Source organism: Hippopotamus amphibius, chromosome 7 (genome assembly GCF_030028045.1).
Source record: "Hippopotamus amphibius kiboko isolate mHipAmp2 chromosome 7, mHipAmp2.hap2, whole genome shotgun sequence".
In the NCBI taxonomy this organism is placed as follows: Eukaryota; Metazoa; Chordata; class Mammalia; order Artiodactyla; family Hippopotamidae; genus Hippopotamus; species Hippopotamus amphibius.
In genome coordinates this window covers 8557931-8582212 of record NC_080192.1, presented here as the reverse complement: position 1 = coordinate 8582212, position 24282 = coordinate 8557931, and the positions used below count along the sequence as shown (strand labels likewise).

General features: G+C 38.1%; 1 protein-coding gene across 5 annotated transcripts in view; it reads left to right on the top strand.

Moving 5' to 3' along the window:
• Positions 1 to 24282, top strand: part of TNRC6B (trinucleotide repeat containing adaptor 6B) — a 249857-nt gene that overhangs the window by 25874 nt on the left and 199701 nt on the right. The window lies entirely within an intron of this gene.

The window sequence follows — 24282 nt, the reverse complement described above, 5'->3', positions numbered from 1 at the left end:
CTCAGGGCCCAGACACATTTAAGGACTTTTTCCTACTACACTCTTTTAGCAGATGGACAGTCTCTATGTTTGTCTCTTTAAAGCCATATAACTCACCAGCAGCCACATTGAGCCCTGTCTGTTCTAGACCTGGGGTTTGGCCAACTTTTTCTGTAAAGGTCAAATAGTCAATATTTTAGGCTTTCTGGGTCACATAAGGTCTGTATCACATATTCTTCTTTGCTTTCCTTTACAACCTTTTAAAAATGTAAAAGGTTAAAAAAAAAAAGCTAGCGGGCCATGCAAAACCAGGCCATGGCAGGATTTGACTTGTGGGTCATAGTTTACTATCCCCACTCTAGACAGTCCCTCAATACCTTGGACTTCCCTAGTCCCCCTTACCTATCAGATCTCATATAGTCTCTATCTTATTCCCTAGGGAATAACAAGATTTGTTTAGCTTTTGGTTTGGGGCAAGCATATTCATCATCATTTCAATTTTCAAATGAAGGAACTGTGGCATAGAAAGAGTAAGTTCTGGGAACACAGTAAGTGGCAGAATAGAGACTTGCTTAGACTTAAATCTGTCTGATTTTAAACACTCCCCCCCACCCCCCATGCTGTAATATTTGAAGCTATGTGCTATACTGCCTCTAGGACTGACAGAGTAGCTAATTTGGCTTAAAAAAAAGTATGCTAAGATATTAGTCGTGAATAGTGACATAATGTTTTTCTCATATATGGGAATTACAGAATCATGGCCCTTCACGGTTGGAAGAAACACTAACGATATCAAGTCCAGACTCTTGCCGAAGTTAGAATCCCTTCAGCAGCATCCTTGTCAGTCATGCTACTTTCATTTAAATACCTTACTGCCTGTGTGAGAAGCTATGAGTTTTGGACTTGCCTTTCGGAATAACCCAGACCAATCCTGTTCCCCACATGAAAGTTCTTCACATGCTTTCCTTTCAGTATTAACCAGATTTTTTTCAGTCTACCCATGGTCTCATAAATATGACGCTCACACAATAGAAGGGAATGGAGGGACTTCCTAGGTGGCGCAGTGGGTAAGAATCTGCCTGCCAATGCAGGGGACGTGGCCCCAGGAAGATACCACATGCCACGGAGCAACTAAGTCCGTGCGCCACAGCTATTGAGCCTGTGCTCTAGAGCCCCTGAGCCAGAACTATTGAGCCCATGTGCCGCAACTACTGAAGCCCACACGCCTAGAGCCCGTGCTCTGCAACAAGAAGCCCACGCACCACAATGAAGAGTAGCCCCCTGCTCGATGCAACTAGAGAAAGCCCGTGTGCAGCAACGAAGACCGAACACAGCCAATAAAATAAACAAACAAACAAACAAATAAATAAATAAATAAATAAAATAAATTTATAAAAAAAGAAAAAAAAAGAAGGAAATGGACTACTGATATGCACAGCAGCATGGCAGAATCTCAAAAACATGCAGAGATGAAAGAACCAAATAAAGTCCATACAATATGATTCCATTTATATGAAACTCTAAAAAGGACAAATCTGTAGTGACAGAAGGGAAACTTGTGGCTCCTTTGGGCTCGATGTGGGGTGAGGGGGATTGAGTGGGGTGAAGCACAAGGAAATTTTGGGGATGATGGAAGTGTTCTATATCTTGATGGTGGTGGTAGTCACGTAGGTTATAAACTTGTCAGATTTCATCAAACTGTATGCTTAAGAGGGTATGTTTCATTGTGGACATATCTCAATAAAGTTGGTTTAAAAACTAGAGTCCTCAGAATGAGCATGACGCTCTAGCTGTAGTGTCACCAGTACAGAATATAATAGAACTATTACCTCTTTCCATTTGGATACCTTGCATCCTGTTAATAATTTACCTGTTTTAAGGAACTCCATATTATTGATGTACATTAAGATCATACTTCACTAAAACCTTTCATATGTGTTATTATCAACCCAGATATAACTCTTCGTGTCTGCTTTTACAGCTGATTCTTAAAATGCATTCTCTGCACTCCCAGAGCACTTGGTTCATGTACAACACTGTGATAACAGCATTTACCTCATCCTGTTGTGCTTTTTCTGTTGAACTCTCTGCCTCTCTGACTTGACAGTGAGCTCCTCCTGCAGAGCGTTAGACCCTTTTGTATCTCTGGATCCTAGTATAGTAACTGGGTGTCACAGGCACTCAGTAAATGTTGTTTGTTTGAATACTAATGAATGAAGGAAAACACTCACTCTTCAGAATCCATCTCTCAGATATATCTCCTCCAACAAGTATTTTTGATTTTCTGTTCCTCAAAGCTAGGTTAGATATTTCTCCTGGCTACATCACTAATAACCTGTGCTTATCCATCACCATATATATCACTGTGTTTTTCATATCTCAAGGATATTCACTGTACTGTTATTTACAGTAGTAAAAAATGGGAAATAACTTACCTATCCAACAACAGGGAAATGGTTAATTATGATGCATTATCACTGGAATCTAGGACTATATACTGTCATTAAAATAATATTTTAGAAGACTTTTTAAGGACATGGGGAAATGCTTCTGATAAATGGTAAGAGAAAAGAAGATGAGAAAGGCTATATAGATTCTTGGGTTTAAGAAATGTAGCATTATGTGTATGTACACATGGAAAAAAAGACCAGAGCCAGTAGTTTACAGATGTTAGAAGTGTTTATCATTTCATAAGGGAATTATCAGATATTTTATTCTTTCTTTCTTCCTTTTTTTTTTTTTTAACTTTCCAGAAAATATGTGTTACTATAACCAGGAAAAAAGGCTATTAAAATTATAATTTAGAGGAGAGGGGGAAACATGACAGCTAAGTGTAAGGAGGGACAGAAAAAGGACATTAGTGCAAAAACTGGGGAAATCAGATTAAAGTCTGTAGTCAATGTATTGTAGCAGTGTGAATTTCCTCGTTGTGTACCATGGTTATATAAAGTGTTAACATTAGGAAAAGCTGCATGAAGGTGATATGAGAACTCTGTACTATCTTTGCAACTCTTCTGCAAGTCTAAAAATATTAGGATAAACAATAAAAAAATACAATTAAGTGTTAGTAGGATTATAAACTCCTTGAGGATAGAGACTGGGTTTTGTTCATCATGGCATACCTTGGGCTGTATCAGGCATAAGTAGATGCTTATTAAATATTGGGTTGGCCAAGAAGTTTGTTTGTTTTTTTCCATAAGATGGCTCTAACAGTGCTTAGTTGTCTTGTAATTTCATTCAATATGATTTTGTTAGATTGTATTTTGACAGCTGTCATATCAGTGTACATTTTTTAAAAACTTATCAAAATTGGTAAATTTTTGTGTAGCCATTTTAATACTGAAGATGGAAGAAAAAAGCAACATTTTTGGCATATTATGCTTTATTATCTCAAGAAAGGTAAAAATGCAACTGAAACAAAAAAAGATTTGTGCAGTGTATGGAGAAGGGCCTGTGACTGATCGAACGTGTCAAAAGTGGTTTGCGAAGTTTCATGCTGGAGATTTCTCGCAGGATGATGCTCCACAGTTGGGTAGACCAGTTGAAGTTGATAGTGATCAAATCGAGAGACATTAACTGAGAACAATCAACATTATACCACGAGGGAGATAGCTGACATACTCAAAATATCCAAATCAAGCGCTGAAAATCATTTGCACCAGCTTGGTTATGATAATCACTTTGATGTTTGGGTTCCACATAAGTTAAGTGAAGAAAACCTTCTTGACAATATTTCCACATGTGATTCTCTACTTAAATGTAACAAAAATGTTCCGTTTTTGAAATAAATTGTAACGGATGATGACAAGTAGGTAACTGTACAATAATGTGGAATGGAAGAGATTGTAGCGAAATGAACCTCCACCAACCACACCAGATGCCGGTCTTCATCCAAAGAAGGTGATGTTGTATATATGGTGGGATTGGAAGAGAGTCCTCTATAATGAGCTCCTTCCAGAAAACCGAATAATCAGTTCCAACAAGTATTGCTCACAGTTAGGCCAACTGAAAGCCACACTTGATGAAAATCATCTGGAATTAGTCAACAGAAAACGCATAATCTTCCATCAGGATAATGCAAATTGCATGTTTCTTTGATGACCAGGCAAAAACTATTACAGCTTGGCTGGAAAGTTCTGATTCATCTGCCATATTCACCAGACTTTGCACCTTCAGATTTCCATTATTTTGGTCTTTACAAAATTCTCTTAATGGAAAAAATTTCAATTCCCTGGAAGACTCTAAAAGGTACCTGGAACAGTTCTTTGCTCAGAAAGATAAAAAGTTTTGGGAAGGTGGAATTATGCAGTTGCCTGAAAAATGTCAGAAGGTAGTGGCACAAAACGGTGAATATGTTGTTCAATAAAGTTCTTGGTGAAAATGAAAAATGTGTCTTTTATTTTTACTTGAAAACCAAAGGAACTTCTTGGCCAACCCAATATTTACTAAATGAATGGATTGAGGAGAAATTATATATTTTATCAGTTTCTGCTGTTCCAATTATTTTGACTCAAGTTTCAACCTCTTAAGGTAACGTTGCATTTCTAAGTTGTCATCACCCATTCATGCACTAAATTTTTGTGGAGTGTTTGTGATGTAGTATATAATGTAGTAAGCCCAACAAGCACTCAAGGATAGTCTCCTGGCACTTGTGAGGTAATGAGGAGGTCAGATGTATACAGATATTTATAACAAAGGGTGGCTGTGATGAGCACTACATGAGGAGTACTAAACAAAATATCATGGAGGTGGAGAGAACCTATATCTCCCATAAGATTAGATTAGAACCTAATCTAATTTGAGAGATTAAAGAATACTTCCTGAAGAAATGCTTATCCGAGGAAGTGAAATTTTGAATTTGTGGTGATAAAATTCTGCCACCACATATCAAGAAGAACGGTGAATACTTTTATCTTTAAAAAATGTGGCCTTTGATTGAGATGTTTGGAAAGAGGAGACCTTTTCATTGACTTGAGTCATACTGGGAGAACCAGCCCTTCCCTTTCTACTTGTTCCTGAAGGCCAAGCATAAGGGGAGGAGAGGAGTGGAAAGGAGAGGAGGAGGAAACCAAGAGGAGTGGAGCAGCCTTCTCCCCAGGACTCCATTACATCCTTGATGTGTATTTAGGAGCATGGGACTTCCCTGGTGGCGCTAGTGGTTAAGGATCTGCCTGCCAATGCAGGGGACACGGGTTCAAGCCCTGGTCCGGAAAGATCCCACATGCCGAGGAGCGACTAAGCCCATGTGCCACAACTACTGAACCTTTGCTCTAGAGCCCTCGAGCCACAACTACTGAGCCCTTGTGCCACAACTACTGAAGCCCGTGCACCTAGAGCCTGTGCTCCGCAACAAGAGAAGCCATTGCAATGAGAAGCCTTCACACCACAACGAAGAGTAGCCCCCACTCTCTGCAACTAGAGAAAGCCTACATGCAGCAACAACACCCAACACAGCCAATAAAAAAAAAAAAAGCACGAAGAGTTGTGGACTCTAGGTTTGTATATGTGAATCTATACTGCATAGTTCTAGTGATTATTATAACAAAGATTGGTGGGATATTTTGTAGCATTCCTATAGATTTATATGTGTAAAACACTTACTGTATATGGTGTATTCACTCACCGTTCCACAAGTACTCATTGGGTGCTTTACACAGGAGATGATCCCATTCAGTCCCCACTGCAGGCTCCCTGTGGGAGAGGAGTCTAGGATTATCATCACTGCCAACCTCTAAGTGATTGGGTTACATTTCAGAGAAGCTAAATAACTAAGTGAATAGCTTGGCACCACACAGCTACTGTCTGGTAATTTCTGGAACCCATGTCTTCCTCCTCCAAATTAAGTGCTCTTCCCAGTTTGCCTACTAGTTACTCAGACATTTTTGCTGGACATATACATTTTTTGACAGTTAAGTGAAATACTAAACAGTTTCAATTGCTGACCTTATTGAAGCCGATCAAGAGGTTAGATCAAGGAAATAAATTCCTTTCCAACAGGAAGCTAGGCCACTCCTTTTATACCACTTGTATGCTAGAGACTTTCTATTCCAGTCTGTTAAGAAAGTAACAAAAACAACAACAACAACAAAATACACACACACACACACACACACACATACACACACACACACACACGGGAGGGGATATGGGGATATATATATAAATACAGCTGATTCACTTTGTTGTAGAGCAGAAACTGACACAACAGTGTAAAGCAATTATATAAATTATATAAAGAGCTTAAAAAAAAAAAGAAAGCAACAGTCTGCTGACCTTTACCCTGCATATCTTTTCTTAGGATAACCATTAGAAATTTTCATTTTTGAAAACACTGTGATTCAGTATTTGGCATTTGCCAGGCTGCAAGAGGTCTTCTTTGCTTTACTGTGGTTTTTTTTTTAAGATTTATTGTATTATTTATTTATTTATTTTTGGCTTTGTTGGGTCTTCGTTGCTGCACACGGGCTTTCTCTAGTTGTGGTGAATGGGGGCTACCCTTCGTCGCTTCTCATTGCAGTGGCTTCTCATCGCGAAGCACGGGCTCTAGGCACATGGGCTTCAGTAGTTGTGGCTCATGGACTCAGTAGTTGTGGCTCGTGGGTTCTAGAGCACAGGCTCAGTAGTAGTGGCGCATGAGCTAAGTTGCTCAATGGCATGTGGGATCTTCCCCACCCAGGGCTCAAACCTGTGTCCCCTGCATTGGCAGGCAGATTCTTAACCGCTGTGCCACCAGGGAAGCCCCATTCATTGCTTTACTCTGCATGATGGGAATTGAACATAGATAGCTTAAAAAAAAGGGTTGTTTTATTACACAAATATTAAATATTTATTGTAGACAAATTCAGAAAATACACATTGCCTGTTGTCACTGTAATCTCACTACACTGAGATAACCATTATTTACATTTTGGTGATGAATTTCATATATATTTTTTTCACGAAGTGAGCAAAATGTATTGCCTTGAGATCTCCTGTATCCACTCGATATATATTGTGAACATCTTTCCATGTCAATAAATAGACTTCATTTTTAATGGCTATATTTGTATTCTATTATATGGATGTATAATAATTTCCCATACTGACTCTAGCTTATTTCCAATTTGTTGTTATTATCAACACCATTGTAATATGTGCGTACATCTGTCTTTGCACATATCTGTAGATAATTAGCTAAATTTCTGTAAGAAGAATTGCTGGGTCACAGGGTATTTGTGGTTTTTTTTTAATGCTTTAAAAAGACACTTTGTCAGGCTAAAGCTAAAGTTTAGATATATAGTTGACCTTTGAACTGCATGGTCCACTTACACATGGATATTTTTCAGTAGTAAATACTGCAGTACTACATGATCGGCAGTTGGATGAATCTGAAAATGTGGAGGGTCCACTATAAATTATTTGCAGATTTACCCCCACCCCGACCCTGCATTGTTCAAGGGTCAAGTGTAGTAAGTGGAAACTTCTCTCATGAAGTGTCCATACTGCTTTACTACTTGAAGACTTTTCATTAAAGGACTTTTTTAGTCTCTTAGTGAAATTATTTATGATTAATCACTGATTAATTGCTATTGAAAATCAGTGTGTTTCTTTTAAATGAAAACTTCTATCAGAGGAAGATCTCTCTTTTATGTTTCTAGGGAGTTTTTACAAAGCTCCCCAGGTGGTTCTGACTGCTGTGGACCAGTACTTCCTGTCTTTTCAAACAGAGTGAACTTGATAACCTTCATTGTTGTAAGCAGGCCATGTTAGTCTGCCACCGGAACAAAATTCCTTTGAGGTTTCCTGTTTTAATTGAGAAATGCCTATAGAGTTTATATTCTATCCCATAAAATATTATTTGTTTTAGAAAGAATTTTATGGTTTTATTATTTATATTTTATCCCAAATCTAAATGAATTTTATTTTCTTATGTATGAAGGAGGGGGTTTACCAGATTTTTTTTTCAAATTTATAACCAGTTGTTCCATGGCTTTTATTAAGTTATTTATCCTTTTTCTACTGATCTGGAATGCCATCTTTATTATACACCAAATTCCAATATACGTATACATAGGTTTGTTTCTTGATTCTATTTAGGAATATATTCCTCTGTGAGGACCATGCTGTTTTCGTAACTATGGCTTTGAAGCATTTTTTTTAGGCAGTTATTTAATCTTACAATAATAAACAATGACATTGAAGATCACATCTGTACCCCAGCTGCCAGCCTCATCTCTTGCCACTTACTTATAATATACTCACTCCATCTCCGGCCTGTCCTTCCCCGAGTGTTCCTTGCTTTATCACATGGCCATGCCTTTGTGCAAGTCATTCTCTTTGTCTGTCCTCTACTCCTAACGTGGTTAATTTGTCCTTCAAGATCCAGCATAGGTTCATCTCTTGTAATTCATTGCACTCAGTTTTAAAAAATAAAACAGAAGAATCCTTCAAAGTGTCCTGAGTATTCAGAGGTCCTTTAAGTGCCTGCATGCTTTTTCTTAGATGCTTTTCTTACGTGCTTACATGCTTTTTCTCATGCAGTTTCCTCAGACTGCATTACCTGGCAATTTCCTGCTTAAAATTTCAGGCTGTGGACTTCCTAGGTGGCGCAGTGGTAAAGAATCTGCCTGCCAATGCAGGGAACACGGGTTTGAGCCCTGCCCTGGGAAGATTCCACATGCCATGGAGCAACTAAGCCCATGCACACCACAATGAAGAGTAGCCCCCGCTCTCAGCAACTAGAGAAAGCCCGTGTGCAGCAACGAAGACCCAATGCAGCCCATAAATAAATAAAATAAATAAATAAATAAATTTATATATAACAAAAATTTCAGGCTGTGCTCAGGGGTCACCTCTGAAGGAGCCTTTTTGCCCTTCCTCCTCATCAGAGTTCCCTGCTTGCTTCCATCTTGCCTTATGCATATTCTCTATAAGATAGTATATGTCTGGAAGTAGTGCTGTGTAGTAGCTTGGTTTTAGAATTAAATAGCCTAAGTTCTAAACCTGACTTTACCACTTTCCAGCTTTGAATTTGAATTCCAGCTATTAATTATTTGACCTTCATAAGCCTTAGATATAATTTGGGGATAATAATAGTTCCTTCCTTATAGGGTTGTTGTAGGACTAGATGAGAGAATAACTCTGAAATGCTTACTCGGTATTCAGAACATAGGTGGCCCTGAATAAATACTACTTATTATTATATGTCTCCACTAGACATTAAGACTTTCTCTTATTTGTCTCTGAAACCCAATACGTAGCCCAGAACCTGGCAGGGAGTAGACTGATGAATAAATTAGCAGCTCAAAACTCTCCCCTTCTTGTCTCACTCTTCTTGGTGGTGCTGTCGTAGTCTTTAAAGTCATCTTTAACTTTCCTTCTCATTCAAAACAAGAAATTTGTTGGGTATTTGTCATGATCTAGGCATTGTGCAAGGCCCTGGGTGAAAAAGAGAAAAAGATATTGTCTATCCATTGGAGCTTACAGTGTAATAGGGGAAGTAGTTTAAAAATAAAACAAAAACACTAGAATCTGTAGGCTCATTTTACCATTTGCTTTAGCTTTGTTTATGTTTGTAAATTTTCAAAATAAGTTTTAAAGTAAATACATGAATATATAATTATTAAATATTATGTGCTGTGAAGAGTAAAGTGGTCTGGGGAGTTTATATTTAGGCTGAGACTGGAGACTGAGAAGGAGTGAGCTAGACGGGAGGGTGTTTGATAAGCGAGTAGCATGTAGTATGTCATAGGAGAGCAAGTCTTAGCATAGTCAAGAAATTAAAAGGTCATGTACTCAGAAAACTATAAGACACTAATGAAAGAAATCAAAGACGACACAAACAGATGGAGGGACGTACCATGTTCTTGGATTGGAAGAATCAACATTGTGAAAATGACTATACTACCGAAAGCAATTTACAGATTCAATGCAATCCCGGTCAAATTACCAGTGGCATTTTTCACAGAACTAGAACAAGAAATTTTACCATTTGTATGGAAACACAAAAGACCCCGAATAGCTAAAGCAATCTTGAGAAGGAAAGACAGAGTTGGTAGAATCAGGCTTCCTGACTTCAGGCTGCACTACAAGGCTACAGTGATCAAGACAGTATGGTACTGGCACAAAAACAGAAATATAGATCAATGGAACAGGATAGAAAGCCCAGAGGTAAACTACAGTCAACTCATCTATGACAAAGGAGGCAAGGATATACAATGGAGAAAAGGCAGCTTTTTCAGTAAGTGGTGCTGGGAAAATTGGACAGCTACATGTAAAAGAATGAAATTAGAATACTCTTTAACACCATACACAAAAAATAAACTCAAAATGGATTAAAGACCTAAATGTAAGGCCAGACACTATAAAACTCCTAGAGGAAAACGTAGGAAGAACACTCTTCGACGTAAATCACAGCAAGATCTTTTTTGATCCACCCCCTAGAGTAATGGAAATAAAAACAAAAATAAATAAGTGGGACCTAATGAAACTCCAAAGCTTCTGCACAGCAAAGGAAAATATAAGCAAGACAAAAAGACAGTCCTCAGAATGGGAGAAAATACTTGCAAACGAATCAACAAAGGATTAATCTCCAAAATATATAAACAGTTCATGCAGCTCAATATCAAAAAAACAAACAACCCAATCAAAAAATGGGCAGAAGACCTAAATAGGCATTTCTCCAAAGAAGACATACGGATGGCCAAGAGGCACATGAAAACATTACTAATTATTAGAGAAATGCAAATCAAAACTACAATGAGGTATTACCTCACACCAGTTAGAATGGGCATCATCAGAAAATCTACAAACAGTAAATGCTGGAGAGAATGTGGAGAAAAGAGACCGCTCTTGCACTGCTGGTGGGAATGTAAACTGATACAGCCACTATGGAGAACAGTATGGAGGTTCCTTGCACAACTAAAAATAGAACTACCATATGACCCAGCAATCCCACTACTGGGCATATACCCAGAGAACACCATAATTCAAAAAGACACATGCACTCCAGTGTTCATTGCAGCACTATTTATAACAGCCAGGACATGGAAGCAACCTAAATGTCCATCAACAGATGAATGGATAAAGAAGATGTGGTACATACATACAATGGAATATTACTCAGCTGTAAAAAGCAATGAAACTGGGACATTTGTAGAGACTTGGGTGGACCTAGAGACTGTCATACAGAGTGAAGTGAGTCAGAAAGAGAAAAACAAATATTGTATATAAACACATATATGTGAACTATAGAAAAATGGTACAGATCAACTGGTTTGCAAGGCAGAAATAGAGACACAGATGTAGAGAACAAACATATGGACACCAAGTGGGGAAAGTGGAGAGGGTTGGGGGGGGGATGAATTGGGAGTTTGGGATACCAAATTGTACACTCTAAATACATGCAGTTTATTGTAAAAAATAAGAAAATTAAAAAAAAAAAAAAAAAGACACGTGCACCCCAATGTTCATTGCAGCACTCTTTACAATAGCCAGGACATGGAAGCAACCTAAATGTCCATCAACAGATGAATGGATAAAGAAGACGTGGTACCTACATACAGTGGAATATTACTCAGCTGTAAAAAGGAATGAAATTGGGACATTTGTAGAGACATGGATAGACCTAGAGACTGTCATACAGAGTGAGGTGAATCAGAAAGAGAAAAACAAGTATTGTATATAAACACATATATGTGGACTAGAGAAAAATGGTACAGATCAAGTGGTTTGCAAGGCAGAAATAGAGACACAGATGTAGAGAACAAACATATGGACACCAAGTGGGGAAAGTGGGGAGGGTTGGGGGGAAATGAATTGGGAGATTGGGATACCAAATTGTGCACTCTAAATATATGCAGTTTATTGTATGTTAACTGTATCTCAATAAAAGTTCTTAAAGGAAAAAAGAAATTGAAAGGTCAGTGTGACTGTATTAGAGCAGGGAGGAATGGAGAGAGATGATGATAGCAAGCACTTAAGCAGAGTCCATATCACGTAGGATCTTGAAGACCAGGAGAAGAAGTTCAGATTTGACTCCTGTTACAGTGTAATGCTGTTGAAGACTTATAAGCATGGAATAAGCTGACCTTATTTACTGGTTTTTAAAATGTGTGTATCAAAAAGATTGGAGGTAAACAACCATACAAAATCTATGAGATGCAGCAAAAGCAGTTCTTAGAGGGAAGTTCATAGTGATACAGGCCTTTTTCAAAAATAAGAAAAATGTCAAGTGAACAACCTAACCTACCACCTAGAAGAATTAGCAAAACAAAAAAGATTGGAGAGAGGCAAGGATGGGAGCAAAGATGCCAGCTGAAGCTATTGCAGTAGGCAAGAGATGATAATAGCAAGAGAGAAGGAGAAAAGGGAACACATTTGAGAAATACTTTGGAAATAGACTCAGTGGGACTTGCCAGTGGATTAGAAGTGGGAGAGGAGGGAGAGATAGGAATAAGGACGTATGGCTTGAGAGATGTATATTGTGTTATTTACCAAAATTTACTAAAACAGGAATGTTTTGGGGGGAAAGTCAAGAGTTAAAATTGATTGTATTAAGTTTGAGGTGCTTTAAGGAGTCCAAGTGGAAATGTCAAGTAAGTAATTGAATATGGGAGAACTAGAGTTCCAAAGAAAGTTCCATTCTGCAGATATACATTTGAAATTTTTTACTATAAGGATAACAGTTAAAGCCATGGGAAGGGATGATGCCAATTAGGGAAAGAATAAAGGAAAAGGGGCTTGGTATTAAGTTCTGAATTACTTAACATTTAGAGAATAGGTCAGAGGAGGATGAAGATGAGGAGTAAGAAGAGTCAAATACATAGAAGGAAAACCAGGGAAGTGAGATGCCACAGAAGCCTGAGCCAATCCCTAGCCAATACCCAGATAGTATAGTGTTCAGTAATCATTGGTTGAATGAAATCAAGAGATTATTTCAAGAAGGAGGGAAAGAGGAACAGAATTCACTGCTGCTGAGAGTCCTAGTAGGATGAGGGCATAAACTATTCATTGGATTGGTGGGATGGATATTGCTTGTGATGGAGGCAGAAGTCATATTGGAATGGATTGAACAGAACATGAATGGCAGATGAGAAAGTGCAGATGATATTTATTTATTTAACCATTTTAACAAAATTTGGCTGTGAAGAGAGTAGAGAAATGGAGTTGTACCTGAACGGGAATATGGGATCAAAAAAGAATTTTTGTTTGTTTCTTAAGAGGGGACATACTAGAGCTTAAATCTATTACATAGATGGAAACAATCCAGGAAAGAGTGGGTGACTTGTTGGAGGAAAAAGAGGAGATAATTATAAGACTGAAGTTTATGAGTCGGGGAGAAGGAAGGCGATCCAGGAGCATAAGCAGAGGGATTGTTCTTCAAAAGGAAGAGGAGGGTCATGTCTGTTGAAACAGAGGGAAGACGAGTGCAGATTCACATGGGTTTATATAACTGGTCATGAGAAGATGATAGATTCCTAGTTCTAGGCTTTTTTAGGTTCTCAATGGAGAATCAAGGACATTAGCTAAAAGGAATGGGAGGGCTGTAAAGGAGGGGAAAATAGGTAAGAAAGAGCTTTCTTGGAGAGGGGAGGAATTAAAAATTGAATTTACTAGTGAAATCTAGTAGGATTGCCAGCTAAGATTGAGTGCCCATTTAGTGACCTTGAATTTATGGTGAAAGTAGTCTACCTAGTTGAATGCTTTTTCAACAGTATTCTTGGTATGGAGACAACAGTTTCTTGAGTTCTGGGATTTATGGAGTTTGAAAGAAAGAGACCTTGGAAGAGGATTGAGGGTTCTTGCAAGGGAGTGATTATAATTATTAACTATGAAATCTAAGCTAGATAAAGAGAAAAAGTTGAGGCAGGAAAGACAGGGTCAAGGAATTGAAGGTCTCATGGCAATTGAAAAGTCATTTTCATGGGGCACTTGAGCAAGTGAACTGGAAGGATCAACTAGTGGATTGAGTTTGGTGTGATACTGGGAGGATGTGGCTGAGGCAGAGGGAAGGAGAAGGTCTTTGGAGCTGAGCAGTTTACAGACCTGGGAGGCAAGGTGTTTGCCTGGATTACCCATTTGGATGCTGAGATTATGTTGAAGGTGATGACTGAGTGTGCTGGAGAGTTTAACACTGAGCCAGATGTGCTAAAATATCAGATAGTGATAAGTGTTCTGCAAATAGTTAAAATTGGACTCTGGGATAGATGGCTTCTTCAGACTGGGTGGCCAGCGAAGGCCTCTCTGAGCAGGTGACGTTTATGGTCATATCTGAAAGGTCAGATGATGAATGGGGAGAATACTTATGGCAGAGGGAACAACTAGTACAAAGGCTCTAAACTGGATACAGACCCTTCACTTCTGAGGAACAGAAGGGAAGCCAGTAAAGCTGGAGCTTATTCCACCAAGAAAGGGTGAAATGAAATGAAATGAGGTTGAAGTGCAGTAGGAAGGTGAAGGGTTTTGAAACTCACAGTCCAGAGCTTATGTACCATAATGCGGTAGCCAGCCTCCAGGATGGCCCTGATGATCCTCTCAAGTTCATGCCTTTGTGTAATCCTCTGTCACGTTGAATAGGACTAACCTGTGTAACCAATGAGATATTGAGACAGTGGTGGGTGTGATTTCTGGTGTTCGGTCGTTGCTCGGTCGTAAGAGACATTGCAGTTTCTGCTTTGCTCTCTTAGACCACTCATCTGAGGGAAGGCAGCCTGCCATATTGGAAGGATGTGTAAATAACCTATGGAAACATTCACATGGAGAGGAACTGAGGCCTCCAGCTAACAGCCACCATGTGAGGGAGGCATTGTGGAAGGGGGTCCTCCAGCCCTAGACAGATCTTCAGATGCCTGCAGCTTTGCACGTGTATGTCATTCGTAAATATTCTGGTGTATATTTCTAAAAGCTAAGGACTCATTAAAAAAAATAGCATAAGCATAATGCAATTATCATATCTAAAAATTAATTCCTTAATATCACACCAAAAATCAGTATTCAAATTTCCCCTGATTTTGTAAATTTGATTTTTTTTAAATTGTATTTATTTATTTTTAATTTATTGGCTGTGTTGGGTCTTTGTTACTACATGCGGGCTTTCTGTAGTTGTGGAGAGTGGGGGCTCCTCTTCATTGTGGTGCACAGGCTTCTTATTGTGTGGCTTCTCTTGTTGCAGAGCACGGGCTCTATGTGCACGGGCTGCAGTAGTTGTGGCACACAGGCTCAGTAGTTATGGCACACGGGCTTAGTTGCTCCGAGGCATGTGGGATCTTCCTGGACCAGGGGTTGAACGCATGTCCCGTGCATTTGCAGACAGATTCTTAACCACTGCACCACCAGGGAAGCCCCTTGTAAATCTGATTTGTTTACATCTGGCTCCAAACAAGGACCAAAGTACCATTTGGTTAATGTTTCCTAAGTCTTTTTTTATCTGTAGTGTTCCCTCTGTTCTCCTCAGTTTATCTAAAAAATAAACTTGGTCATCTGTCCAGTAGTTTCTCACCTTCTGGATTTTGCTAATTGCATCCCCGTGGTGTGTTTAACATGTCCTCTATCTTGTGTTTCATGTAAGCTGGTAGTTATTATCTAGAGGCTTGATCTAGTTCAGGTTCTTTTCATTTGGCAAGAATACTTTCTAGGAGGTTGTGTTTACTTCCATTAGGAGGCATAATAAGCAGCTGTTGCAGTTTACTGTGATGTTAACAGGTATTGAAGATCAGTGCCTCACTATGTTATTCTGTGTTGCAAAATGGTGAAATTCTAACTCTGTCATTTGTCTTCATTAATTAGCTAGAGAAACTTTCCCATATCACTCTGTGGTTAATCTGAGGTACACTTCATTCAGGAAAGGCAGGATAAAGGCTTGATTCTTTCCCTTTACTTACCAGTTTTCAAAATAATAAGTCGCTTCCCTAGCGTCATCCAAAGGAGACCAATGAATTTTTTTAAAAGATAGTATTAGGAACTCATGGACTGTTAATGTATTTGATGTATGTGAAGCCATTGCAGAGAGTATTTTTATTGATGCTTCAGATTGTCCCATTCTTAACTAGTGGGAGGAGCCTCTTCAAGTTGACTTCTGAAGACTTTTTATAGATAGCATCGTTGCTTTTTGATATGCAAGATGTCTAGGGCTTATCTTATGCGTTTTCTGTCCCAGTTCTGAATCAGCTGTTTCTTTGAGGTTCCTTTCAGTGGTAAAGGCTATATGTGAATTTTGGGTGCCTGATCATGTGTAGCACACTTTTTAATAGATGCTAATCAGAATGTATAAAGAGTTCAAAAAGGTCTTCTTTCACTTTGAATACAAATGAATAGAAATGCTATTTTTCTTAATCTAAGAAATATGGAATGTTTTTGTTTGTTTGCAGGGAAATAAGAAAATGAAGGCTTTAGAAAAAAATAAAGTTTTAACTTCTCTTTTAAATTGTGTCCTCCTTCTGTCGTACTTTACTCATTATGTCCAGTGAAGAGAAATGCTAATAAGCTTTTCATATTTCTGGCTACATAAAACGAGGTAGTGTTTAAATATTATGATTGTAGTTTTTGATTTATGTATTTCTTAAGTCTCTTTTTATCTCTAGATTCCCCCTCCCACAGACACATTTCTCCCACAGACACATGTCTTCTTGGCATTTTTAGGAGGGTATAGTATTTTATTTTGAAATTTTTTGCTTTATCATAATACTCTTGGCTTATGCTACATCACTAGCAAAAAAAACCTTAGTTTTTGTGACAGGCATAAGGAAGCCTTGTTTTTGGATATTTTGATCACTAAAACTCATTATATAAAAAGAGGGAAATATATTCTACAATTTGAATGATTATATATTTAAATTATAAGTCAATTAGAGGAGAATGAAATATTGTTCCCCTTATGAGAAGACTCTGAAATACAGGTTTGTTTGTTTTTTCCATATTTAACAATTTGATCCTTCCCTCTTGCCAGTATTCAAGATCTAGTTCATTAGTTTTTTATATGATGCATTAAACTTTTCATTCACTCATTCATTCATTCAACAAATACTCATTAAGCACCTACTTTATACTAGATATGGTACTAGGAACTGGGGATAAAGAAATAAGCAAAGCAGGGAATTCCCTGGTCGTCCAGTGGTTAGGACTCGGCACTTTCACAGCAGTGGCCCAGGTTCAAACCCTGGTCAGGGTACTAAGATCCCACAAGCCCCACAGCAAAGCCAAAAAAAAGGAAGAAGGAAATACGCAAAGCATTTGCTGACCATCACAGAACTTTTTATCTAGTGGGAGAAAGACAGTTAAGCAGTCACATTACTACATGTGTAATAGCAAACCCTGATAAGTGCTTTTTAGGAAAATATAGGGAGCTGTAAGAGTGATACACAAGGGGATCTGACTTGGTCTGGGAGGTTAAGGAAGGCCTCTGAGAAAGTAACATTTAGGCAAAGATTGGAAGGAAAAGTAGGAATTGGCCACATGATGATTTGGAGCAAGAACCTTCAGGTAAAGGGACTAACATGTGAAGGTACTAAGGGAAGAAAGAGCTTGAACCCTTGGGGAAACTGAGGAAGGCTGGTTTGCTGGAGACAGAGAGGAAAGCAGGGTGGTAGGAGAGAAACTGGAGATATAGGCAGGCCTCGGTCCTACAGGGCACTGTTGGCCTTGGTCTCCCTTAGAGATCCAGAAGTCCAGCTACTTAACTGTCAGTGACCCAGACTCTAAGGACCAGGCAGCCTTCCACATAACACTTCCCAAGACTGTTTGGTCCTTCTCCTGGGAGAGTGTGGAGAACTCTCTGAGTTCAGCTTCTCTCCCCCTACTTCTTGAGGGTCCTTTCTTTTTTCTTTCTCTGTTTTTTAAAGTATAGTTGATTTACAACTTTGCATTAGTTTCTGGTGTACAGCAAGGTGATTCAGTTATAATATATATATCAGTTATATATAATATATATTCTTTTTCAGATTCTTTTCCATTATGGTTTATTACAAGATATTAAATGTAGTTCAGTGTGCTATACAATAGGACCTTGTTTATCTGTTTTATATGTAGTATTTTATATCTGTTAATCCTAAACTCCTAATTTATCCTCCCCTCTTCCCTTCCCCCTTTGGTAACCATAAGTTTGTTTTCTATGTTTGTGAACCTATTTCTGTTTTGTAAATAAGTTCATTTGTATCATATTTTAGATTCTACATATGTGATGTCATATGATATTTTGCTTTGTCTGACATACTTCACGAAGTATGATAGTCTCTAGGTCCATCTATGTTGCTACAAATGGCATTATTTCATTCTTTTTTATGGCTGAGTAATATTCCATTGTATATATGTACCACAGCTTCTTTATCCGTTCATCTGTCGAGGGACATTTAGGTTGCTTCCATGTCTTGGCTGTTGTAACTAGTGCTGCTGTGAACATTGGGGTGCATGTATCTTTTTGAGGGTCCTTTTAAAATAAGGGAATAGTTTGAAAATTATTCCTGCCTGCTTTGTACTGAAGAGTGAAAGAGATTTTTATTATAAACAATTATTTTGGACTGATCTTCAGAAACCTTTCCTCCAAGGATGTACTTATATACAATTGTAGCTTAAAAAGATTTTCATGTCTCATCTGATCCACACAGCAAGTGTATAAGGTAGATTTTATTTCCCTCATAATATAGAAAAAGAACTGAAGCTCTGAAAAATTAGACAATGCCCCAAGGTCAACTTAACATGTTGTGAAATAGTAACTGGATACTGTGTCTTCTAACTACAAAACCAGTGGTCTTTGTGCTCTGTTCCTCCATTCCCTTTGAGTGCGAGGGTTTCTTGCATATTTTGATGTTAATATTTGCATTTTATGTTTTTTAATTGAAGAATAAATCATAAAACTTAAAAAGTGATTAATTATGAGAGAGGAAGCAAGGGAAATAGGGTAGAGGGGACAGGGATAGGAGCTAGACTGCTTTGAGTATAGTGTATTTGTAGATTTGACTTCGTGCAATTATTTAAATAATTATAAGGCAAAGTTAATTTCTTTAAAAAAGCAATCATTGAAAATTGAAAACAATAAGAAGCAAAGAACTTAAAATTTAAAACTCAGTAATTAGAACTTTAAATCCTTAGTGGTATATACCCTAAAGACAAAAAAAAGAACTGCAAAAAACAAACAACAGCAACAACAATAAAACCCTTCAAGTGTACCCATGTATTATTGGTGATGGTATCAGTATTGTCATTCCGAGATTGCGGTGGGTGTGTGTATATTATCAGATAAAGCAAATGAGTACTTAATGTGATATGTTATCATTTCCAGTGTTCTCGAGACTCAGATTCTCAACGTAGGTGAAAGGAGTTACAGATATAAAATAAAAGAAGTTAATTAAAACCCTGTTAACTTGATTTTTTAAAATCGGCTAATTTTTCTAGAGCAGTTTTAGGTTCACAGTAAAATTGTGCACAAAGTACAGCGTTCCCATTTACCTCCTTCCCCACCCCCAGCCCCCAGTTTCCCTTGCTATCAACATCCTGTACCAGAGTGGTACACTTGTTACCACTGAAGAACCTACATTGACACATCTTTGTCACCCAAAGTCTACAGTTTACATTAGGGTTCATTCTTGGTGTTGTACATTCTGTGGGTTTTGACAAATGCTTAATGACATGTATCCACCATTATAGTATCATACAGGGTAGTTTCACTGCTCTAAAAATCCTCTGTGCTTCCCCTTTTCATCCCTCCCACCAACCAAGAGTCCCTGGTAACCTCTGATCTTATTTCTACCTGTATAGTTTTGCCTTTTCCAGAATGTCATATAGTTGGAATCACACAATACATAACCTTTTCAGATTGGCTTCTTTCACTTGGTAATATACATTTAAGTTTCTTCCATGTCTTTTCATGGCTTGATAGCTCCTTTCTTTTTAGTGCTGCATAATCCATTTTCAGTTTATTTATCCATTCACGTACTGAGGGACATCTTGCTCACTTCTAAGTGTTGGCAATTATGAACAAAGCTGCTATAAACATCAGTGTGCAGGTTTTTGTGTGAATATAAGTCTTCAGTTCCTTAGGGTAAATATCAAGGAGTACGATTGCTGGATCCTAAGACTGTGTTTAGTTTTGTAAGAAACCGCCAAGCCATCTTCCAGAGTGGCTGTTCTATGCTGCATTCCCACCAGCCATGCAGGAGCATTCCTGCTGCTTCGCATCCTTGGCAGCATTTGGTGTTGTCAGTGTTGTAAGTTTTGGCCATTCTAATTGCATTGTAGTGGTATCTCGTTGTTTAATTCATGACTCCCTAGTGACATATAGTGTTGAGCATCTTTTCATATGCTTATTTGCCATCTGTGTGTCTTCTTTGGTGATGTGTCTTGTTCAGGTCTTTTGACCATTTTTTAATTGGGTTGTTCATTTTCTTATTGTTGTGTTTTAAGAGTTCTTTGTATATTTTAGGTAACAGTCCCTTATCAGATATGTCTTTTGCAAATATGTCTTTTGCATTCTGTGGCTTGTCTTCTCATTCTCTTGATTAACCTGATTTTGAATTGGAAGTTTTTGAAAGAATTCTTGATAAATTTTATCTTAAAAAAAAAAACCCAATGGGGATATATGTATAAATACAGCTGATTCACTTTTTTGTACAGTAAAAACTAACACAACATTGTAAAGCAATTATATTCCAATAAAGATGTATTTAAAACAAACAAAACCAAAAGAAAAAAACTACCTGCTACCTTATTTCACTGAAAAGCCCTAGAAACAGTGATCCACCCAGTAGCAGTATGTAACCCTAGTGTCCAAATTATAGTCTCAAAATACCAATTTTCACAAAAGGAAGCAGGATTCTGTGGATAGCTTATCCAGTTCTGCAGCAGGAATTATAAAAGATAAAGCTAAACCGAGAATTTCTTGCTATACCATATTACGAGAAAGTCATCAAAGACTAGGACAAGGTCATATCAAAAGGGCCCAAGAGCATACATGAAGAGATTCCCTTTGGCCAGTGATGAGACGAATACCAATTCGTGAATATGAATACCAATAAAAGCATTAACTGAAACATTTATGAGTTCATAATGATACTTTATAAAAGCTTATTGGTTACCATTTGTTAGTACTGCATTAGGCATATATTTTTCTTTTCCTGTACAAGTTGATCTGGCTTCTAGATCTGAGTACCAATTTGTAAGAATTACAGAGGACAGAGCAGCACGTTAAATACCAACATGGGGGTTTAATAACAAAAATCCAGACTATGGGAAACCCTGCAGGACAATAGCCTGATTTCTTTGACAGATAAGTTGCAAAGGAAAAACACATCAAAGCAAACAAACTAACAAAACCTTGTAGGGACTTCCTAGGTGGCGCAGGGGTTCGATCCCTGCTGCAGGAAGATCCCTCATGCCACAGAGCAGCTAAGCCCATGCACCACAACTATCGAGCCTGCGCTCTAGAGCCCGTGAGCCACAATTATTGAGCCCGTGTGCCACAACTACTGAAGCCTGCATGCCTAGAGCCCATGCTCCACAAGAGAAGCCATTGCAGTGAGGAGCCTGCACACCACAATGAAGAGTAGCCCCTGCTCACTGCAACTAGAGAAAGCCCATGTGTAGCAATGAAGACCCAATGCAGCCAATAAATAAGTAAATAAATTTATTTTAAAAAAAACCTTGTATATTTGTGAGACAGTTGGAAATTTGAATACCCACTGGTTACTTGCTGGTATAGAAATTATTATTAATATTTTTAAGTATAATAGAGGCATTGTGAATTTTTAAAGTGTTTTTTAATATATTGGGGATAAATACTGATGTGTTTACTCATGAAATAGGTTTGGTTTAAAACTAATGCAGAGGCAGGGAGACAGATGTGGGTTGGATACAGATGAAACAGTGTTGGCCAGGAGTTAACAATTATTTAAGCTGATGGTGAGTACATGAAAGTTCATTATATTATTCTGCCTACTTTTGTGCTTAAATTTCTCCATAGTAAATTTTTTTGAAATCTCCCCTAAGAATTCATAACCATGAACTGGGCTGTGTGTGGATGCGGGATATGAATTCATACTATTTGTGTAGCATGAGAAACTCAGGCTAATTTACTTTAAATTGTTCTTGGGTTAGTAGTGCCTCCAGGAACCTGACAGAGCAACACAAATATTCTCAGGAGAAAAAAAAAAATCCTACTTAGGACTCAAAGAAGTCCCACAAATAAAATTCCACAAAACAGGAGCCCATGATGAAAAATCACAAAACACTTAGGAGACAAGCCACAGTTAGTCAGCAGAAATAAAATCATTTGATTTGAAAAGACTATATATACTGTAATGATTGGAAACTAAACATAAAGTAAAAATATTTAATATTTTTAAAAATTCATTCATTCATTCATTCATTTATGGCTGTGTTGGGTCTTTGTTGTTGCGCTTGGGCTTTCTCTAGTTGTGGCGAACAGGGGCTACTCTTCCTGCAGTGCTCGGGCTTCTCATTGCGGTGGCTTCTCTTGTTGAGGAGCACGGGTTCTAGGCATGCAGGCTTCAGTAGTTGTGGCTCATGGACTCTAGAGTGCAGGCTCAGTAGTTGTGACAGACGGGCTTAGTTGCTTCATAGCATGTGGGATCTTCCTGGACCAGGGCTCGATCCCGTGTCCCCTGCATTGGCAGGCAGATTCTTAACCACTGCACCACCAGGGAAGTCCCTAATATTTTTAAAGAAATAGAAACAGAGATTAAAAGCATAACCAGGTAACTGAGACCATCTGAGATAACCAGGTTGAAAGTCCTGTATGTTGAGTCCGGGTTTTTCAGTTGCTTTGTATCATCATAGGGCTATCTGACTAGCTGTTTTATAAGATACTAATAACCAGATATATTTGAAAAAGAACCATATCAGAAACGAAGCTCTTATTGAACTTAGTAGTTAATTGATAAGTTAAATAGCAGATTAGACACATGAAGAGAGAATTAATGAACTAGAAGATGGAGCTAAAGAGATTGCCCACAGGAAACCCAGAGAGACAAAGAGAAAATATAAAGAAAGATTAATGCATGTGAAAGATAGAATGAGGTCTAACATAACATCTAATCAGAATTCTGGAAGGAGATAATAGAAAAATTGGGAGAGAGGCAGTATTTGAAGAGGTAATGACTGAGATTTTCCAAAATTGATGAAAGACTTGAATCCTCTGAATTAGGAAGTTCTAGCAGGATAAAGAAAGAGAAATATCCCATATATACATGGGCAAATATAAGATCTTAATAGTGGCCAGAGAGAGAAAGCAGACTGTTCTCAGACTGATAGCTGACTTCTCATTAGTCAGAGTGTAAGCTGCAAGACAGAATGCTGTCGTCAAAGTGCTGAGAGAAAAACAGTTATCTTTCAAAAATAATGACAAAATCAAAACGTCTTGAAACAAAGACCATTTTATGATGAATGGAGGAAGTGGAAGAGTGTTTTTGAGCTTTCAGTTATAAGACAGTAGTTAAGAGCTTAAGTTCTGAAGTCAGCTTGAGTTCTACTGCCCTTGACTATGTTATTTAAGCTCTCTGCTTCAGTTTCCTTCTCTATGAAGTGGGATGACAGTAATACACTTGGTGGGGTGTTTTAAATAAGTAAATGAGTTATTAAATCTAAAGCATTGTGACTAGCCCATAGTATGCATTCAATAAGTGTTACAGGGTATGTTACCATATTTTGTTGAATTTAAGATGCCCTCAATTGTAAGACATTCCATTATTTTATGCTCCACTAAGAAAGAAAGAATGCTGTCAACTGTAAGATATAAGATGGCATTAATTGTAAAACCTGTCTGGATTTCAGAGATGTTAACATGTAAAGAAAAAAATATGCATCTTAGAATTGATGAAAGGAATATAGCTTTCCACTTTCCACTCCCACAATGACTAGCTGGTTATTCCAAAATCATTTATTGAATAATTCATCCTTTCCTCACTGATTTGAAAAGTCCTTTTTATCATAATTTCCCTTATATGGTGCATTTCTTTTCTCTTTGATTGACTAGAGCTTCAGCCATGGAATCAGCAAGATTAGTATATTGGATGAGGGCTGCGGGAAGGGAGATCGAACGTAAGCAATGTAGAGGGTTGTGATATCAGAAAGGAATAACACTTGGAAGAGAGGTTTGGAGAAGAGTTCTTTTTTGGATAGATTGGGTTGGAGATTGGAGGGACATCGTGATAGAAATACTTATCAGGTTCTCAAATTCTCTCCTCGTCTTGGCCAATTCCTTCTTCTCTGCTTCTTTTCAGGCCACTAATTCTCAAACTTTTGCCTACATCAGAATCATCTGGAGGGCTCTTTAAAAACACAGATTGCCGGCCCTGCTCCCAGAGTTCCTGATTCAAT